General features: G+C 44.7%; 1 long non-coding RNA gene across 1 annotated transcript; it reads right to left on the bottom strand.

Annotated features, from left to right (window-relative positions):
- LOC129644869 (uncharacterized) lies at positions 1-5,053 on the bottom strand. The gene is made up of 3 exons (XR_008711023.1): positions 4,918-5,053; positions 701-863; positions 1-174 (listed from the first exon to the last, which is right to left on the bottom strand). It is a non-coding gene; the product is annotated as an uncharacterized LOC129644869 (long non-coding RNA).
- Positions 5,054-5,848: the final 795 nt, after the last annotated feature.

Below are 5,848 nucleotides of genomic sequence, written 5' to 3'. Positions count from 1 at the left end.
CAAAACTGGCAACATAATCTGCAGGACCCCGTGCAAAATGGAAAGTAGGGAGCCCCTTGTTTGAAAAGTCGGGAAAAGGTGCCATTGAAGGTCTTAAATATAAAGTTCTTCCTTTCATCTGTGGTCTCACTTTCAGCTTCTCATGGTGATTTTGATCTTCTATTTATTGCCATTCTAAGTAAAGCAAAATGAAATTTTTAAATGATTAGCATGAGCTTTACCATTCAGCTTTAGATTGTACAAGGCCAGTTTTTAATGCAAATACAAGAGCATTTTACTCTTATGCAGAATCACCAAAATCATAGAATTTTGATTTTATATCCCACATGTACATGTTTTTTGTTCTTACCAGAACAGCAGAAGTGCTGCTCAAAACTAACTCAAGTGTTTTTTATTTTACTTCTTAATACACACCCGTTCCCCCAGCTCACTCTGTCTTAGGTTGCTGCTGAAAGGACTAGCCACTCTGCGTCCTCCTCTCTCTCCCTTTCCTTCTTTCATCATTTTCAGTGTAAATGATTGGTCAATAGGGGGAAGTCTCATGAGTCAAAAAGGATATGATGGGGTCGTCTGTCAGTCGTGTTTCTTAGAACATCTGTGTCTTCTTTCTGCATTCTTCCATTCTGGTTTGAACAGAAAGCATGAGCCTCTTGGGGCCACCAATGCCCCACTTATTCAGTTGCAGATGCAGCACACTTACCTTGCTTTCAGTGTCACTGAACTTCCACGACTGTGGGCCCCCTTAGAGGGATTCTGTGTTCCTGGGGCTCAGGAGCGTTCTATGTGTGAACAGCAAGCAAGGAATTGCAGTGGACAAGCACATTGCATGCCTTTTCCTTGCTCCATCATCTTATTGGACTTCACTTTACAAAACAGAAGATGAAATCATTAAGCCTGTAGACACAGTGATAGCAGAGCATGAAACCAAGCACAGGACCCTTGCGAGCACAGCATCCTGTACAACTGCACAGGTCACATGTCTGTGAAGCTGGCCCTGGTCAGAGGTCAAAGTCAACTTCTATACTTGGTAGTCTAGAGGCCTAGAGGATGGAGATATGTTTCTTGGGCCTGAACTATAGCCACACTTCTGGACAAGTTCCAGGGTGGACCCCTTTCTTACAACACACTCCACTGATGAGGCGCAGAGAAGCACCATCCTATAGAGAAGATGGGATATCCAGGGCTACTCCACTGGACAGCCATGTGCCTGCAGCTGAGTGGCCTAGGAGTGAGAAGGAACGGAGTGGGGAATGTACAAATCATTTAGGCATGACTAAGATATAGGAGAAATCTTGTCCAGGAAATGCTATCATGCTCAAAAATTAAGCTGGAAATCCAAAAATGTAACCATAATCCAGTGGTGCCCTTCTTTCTCCAAAAAACACTGTTTTTAAGCAGCTCATCACTGACGGTATTTCTCTGGCACACACATCTGCATGACTTTCCATGCAGGAACCTTAGTGATAGGGTGGGGAAAGCCAGAGAGACCCAAGCTCTGGTCAAACCTCTGGTTCTTTCTCGATGTGTGATCCTGAGCCAGCCACCTAACTCTCTGCACCTCAGTTCTCTTAGTTGTAAAATGAGAGCAACAATTCCTCATCCAGTGGTAGGTGCTTGTGAGAATTAAACTAGACAATGGCCATAAAATGGAGTGTAAGCTGAAAATCACTGCATACATGTGAAGCCACGTTAGTTAGTATCCCATGTATAAACGGTGTGTATCACATACAGACCCCATCAGGAAATTTCACTCTGGGGCAGAGTGATTTACAAAGCCTGTTCAGAAGTGGAGTCAATTAAGGTCAGCTTTCTATGTTGCTAAACAACAGGGGATTCTGGGTTCAGTAACGTTGAAAGGCAGGCCCAACACACCCCTTGAAACCGGGCTTTTGAGAGGGTTCAAAGGAATGCGAAACAAAAGCCGCTCTTTGTGATGTGTTCACTCTTCCTTCATTGTCCCCTTTTACCCTCCAAGGGCCTTCATGTAAAGAAAGGGGCTGCTAATGTGGCGAGTGGGAGTTGAAAATCGTCCTGGGCCAACAATGTTGGCACATTCTGCCCGGCCTCATTACAGAATCATCTGAAATGCTTGAGAAGTGTTTCCCACTCATTAGCATAAATAGCAGAAAAACTCTTTCACAAACAAAGCAGGTTCCATCTGCCCCCAGTATGTCCTCACCTTGACTTCAAATGGCCAGTCCCTCCCCCAGCACAATACCAGGGGCACCGGCCTCCGAGGCCCCAAGCACCCCACTTCAGAAGGGCATTCAGTGAAATATCAACACGGTAACCTGCATGTTTATTCATTGGCCGCCCCCTCCTTTTAATGGAGTCCCTTCCCCATTGTGGCCACTTGATGCTTTCACAGACCTAAAGGGAGAGGCTTCCTTTTCCAAGCTCTTAGGATCCTTAGCAACCCACACCTTGTGAGTGGGTCGACCAGGCTAATTCGGTTTGTTCTGCCTATGTGGCCCTAGCGTATTTTGTCAGGTATTCTGCTGTGGGATTAAAGAGTCATTAATCACTCTGACCTGACTCTGACAAGGTGGCTTTTGCAATGAAGTCCACTTCCCTGGTGCTGGCCAGAGACAAGGCCAGAGCTGTCTTGCATTAACTGTGGAAGAATGCACTGGTTCCTCCCCAGTCAACCTCAGGACACCATCCACAGCCCCAGTCCCGCAGGAGCTGGTGCCAGGGCCGGCGGTGGCCTCTATCTGTAGGCAATCAGAGCTCACAGCCCCTGGGTGGAATCAGTTCTAGAAGGATGGGCTTCTAGCATGACGAAGTTGGGTGACGATAGGGACCTGAGTTGCCATCCACATAGCCCCAGGTTTTGCTAAAGAAAGCACTGAGGCTCAGAACGAGGAGGGGCTTGCCAAAGGGTACACAACGAGTCACGTAGAAAGTCAAAATTAGAATGGGCATCTCTCCATCACTCTAGAATCCAAATCCAATCCATAACTTTTTATAACCATTTTCAACACCGCTGATACTATTGTGTTGAGCAATTCAGAGGGCCCTGAGCTCTTGAGAAAGAAGGGAAGTCATTTTCATTCACCAAGTGCTGCAAAAGTCTAGGCACTGAGCTAGGTATTTTGCATACATTTAACTTAATTTAAATGTCATTTAGATGGGTAAGCAAATGAAAGTGCTCAGCAATTATTAGCTCTCATTCAACACCACTATTTTCCTAGGTAAGCATTATCATCCCTATTTTTTATAGATGGAAAAAACAGAGACACAGAAAGGTTAGGTAATTCATTCATAGCTTATATTCTTTCCCCGGTGGATTTAGGAAAAATGAGAAGAGTTCCCTATATCCAGGTGTTCTTGTGAACTTTCATTATTACTTATGTAAATCATAAATTAAAAGTTTAGGTCAGTCATTTAACATCAGGTTATCAGGATTTATTATTTTCCCTTTTATCTCTTAGATGTGTGATAACTTTTTCTCTGGGCTTCCCTGGTGGCTCAGTGGTAAAGAATCTGCCTGCTAATGCAGGAGACTCGGATTTGATCCCTGAGTCAGGAAGATTCCCTGGTAAAGGAAATGGCAACCCATTGCAGTATTCTTGCCTGGAAAATCCCATGCACAGAGGAGCCTGGCGGGCTACAGTCCATGGGGTCACAAAAAGAGTCAGACACGACTTAGTGACTAAACAACAACTTTTTCTCTCCTGATGTTTTCCTGTCTTTCTTTCTTCCTTTATTCTTTCATCAATTTAACAAACATTTACTGAGCACCTGTGATGCCAAGTGCTGGGGATGCTGAGATTAAAAGCACATGGCTGCAGGCCCTCTTTCTTACAAAGTTACTGAAATGAGCGTCTCATAAATTCAAGAGCAAACCAAGAAAGAGGTAGACATGAATGCAGGATCCAAGAGCTCCAACCTGGAAAGGAAGGAGCCTCAGGGTGCTGACCCTAAGCCACCCGCACCACTGCAGGACAGAACTCCAGAAGGGGCTTCGCACAGAGGCAAGTTGGATAGAAGAACTGGTTGTTCAAATAACTGTGGCGGGTATTTTGATCTTTGGCAAAGAGTTTGAATTTTAATTATTGCTTAATACAAAGGAAACAAAGCAAATGAAAAAAAGAAAGCAGTTACTAACTCCAGAAAGGGAAATCAATCACAGTTTACCAAAAGGCTCCATTATAAATATAATTTATATTTTCATAATGTTGTTAAAAACAAGACAACAGGCCCAGAATGGAGTCACTTATACTAAGCTACATGTCATCAAACTGAGGCTCCATTTTAATTTTCGATTCTCCCAGAAACTGGAATTGTAAACCAGTCCATCAGAAACCATTTGAGTAGTTACCAGGCTGGAAATCTGCCTGATAGACTTGTGCCATTCCTGAAAGCAACCTTCCTAGTATAACTTCTTATTTCTGCTCCTTTCTGCCTATAAACGACTTTCATTTCATACAGCCTCTTAGATCTCCTTTCTATCTGCTAGTTTGGTTGCTGCTTAACTCATGGATCATCGAATAGAGAGAACCACTAAGATCTTTAACACTACTGGGTTGAATTTTGCTTTTTACACTGTAAATCCAGAATAAACTATATTAGCATTTTACCATCTTGGGAAGATTGGACTAGAAAAGGAGTGTGAGTAAAAAGGGAGGGGGAGCTGGCTAGAGCAGGGGATGAAAGAGCAAATCTCCTCTTTCCTGGTGGGGATTCCAGAGTCAGTGCTTAAAACTGAAAAAGCAGAACAGAAACACAAGCATGTGAAGGGCCACCCTCTTAAAACTGTTTGACTCTCCCCATTATGTGTATGTGAAACTTTGATAAATACAGAAACTAAAAAGTCATTGACTGATGTAATTTGAAAAATAGACTTTGTGTTGTTGCCAAGGGGTTAACAATGTCCTTGGGAGACTGTCAGAAGGAGAAATATTCATCACACACCTGGGATGCCCTGGCCCTGCTGGCCCGCTGAGATGGACGATTGGGAGGAAGTTTGCAGTGGAGGAGGGGCAGCCAATGCCTTGAGCAGCCGTGGCCGGAAAAGCGGGGGAGTCCTGAGGGGTGGGTTCCATGAACCATGAAAGTCTGGAACAAGGAGAAGGAGGTAGAACATCATGGAGAGAATCCCCAGGCACGAGAATTCTCAGGTGCTGTCTCCTGAGGGTGACTAGGTAGGACTATTAGCCTGAGCCAGGCCCACTTTGAATCCCAGCTTATGTGCTTACAGGTCACATGACCTTGGACAAACTACGGAACCTCTCTGAGCCTCATTTTCTACCTCTATAAAAAAGAAAAATGGTCCCCTTTTCCCCCTGCCCCCCCAAAAACATATTGTTGGTCTAAGATCCCCCAGTCTATGGGGTCACACAGAGTTGGACACGACTGAAGCTACTTAGCAGCAGCAGCAGCAGCAGCAGCAGGAGCAGCAGCAGCAGCAGGTTTTAGGCTTTCAGTTTAACAATAGGGCCAAGGGTTTCTACAGGGAAGTAAGCACCAAAGCCTGAAAATTGAGTCTTTTACTGTCTTTTGCAGAAGTCAAAGCACAGAGAGATGCAGGTATCTTGGAGGGACCTTTGAAAGCAGACTAGGAGAGAGAGATGAGAACTTTCTCCAGCCATGGAGAGAGGCCCCTGGAGTCCTGTGCAATCTCAAGCCTTTAAGAAGGTGGCCTCCTCACACAGCTCTATGGTGCCCCAGGAAGACCAAGCCTGAGAGGGCTTGGAGTATCTCAGCCTCCTCAGGACCCATCAGGGAGAGTGGAGGAGAGTCAAGCAATGATAGGGATTGAGTTTCTCCAACTGGAAGGATGAGGGCATCGAGAAAGATTTAAGATGATTTAAAAAAAAAATAAAGTGGTATTTCTTGCACAAAT

The sequence above is a fragment of the Bubalus kerabau genome, chromosome 2 (assembly GCF_029407905.1).
Source record: "Bubalus kerabau isolate K-KA32 ecotype Philippines breed swamp buffalo chromosome 2, PCC_UOA_SB_1v2, whole genome shotgun sequence".
NCBI lineage: Eukaryota > Metazoa > Chordata > Mammalia > Artiodactyla > Bovidae > Bubalus > Bubalus kerabau.
The sequence above is the reverse complement of the archived record's forward strand: the minus strand, read 5'-3'. Positions and strand labels throughout refer to the sequence as shown.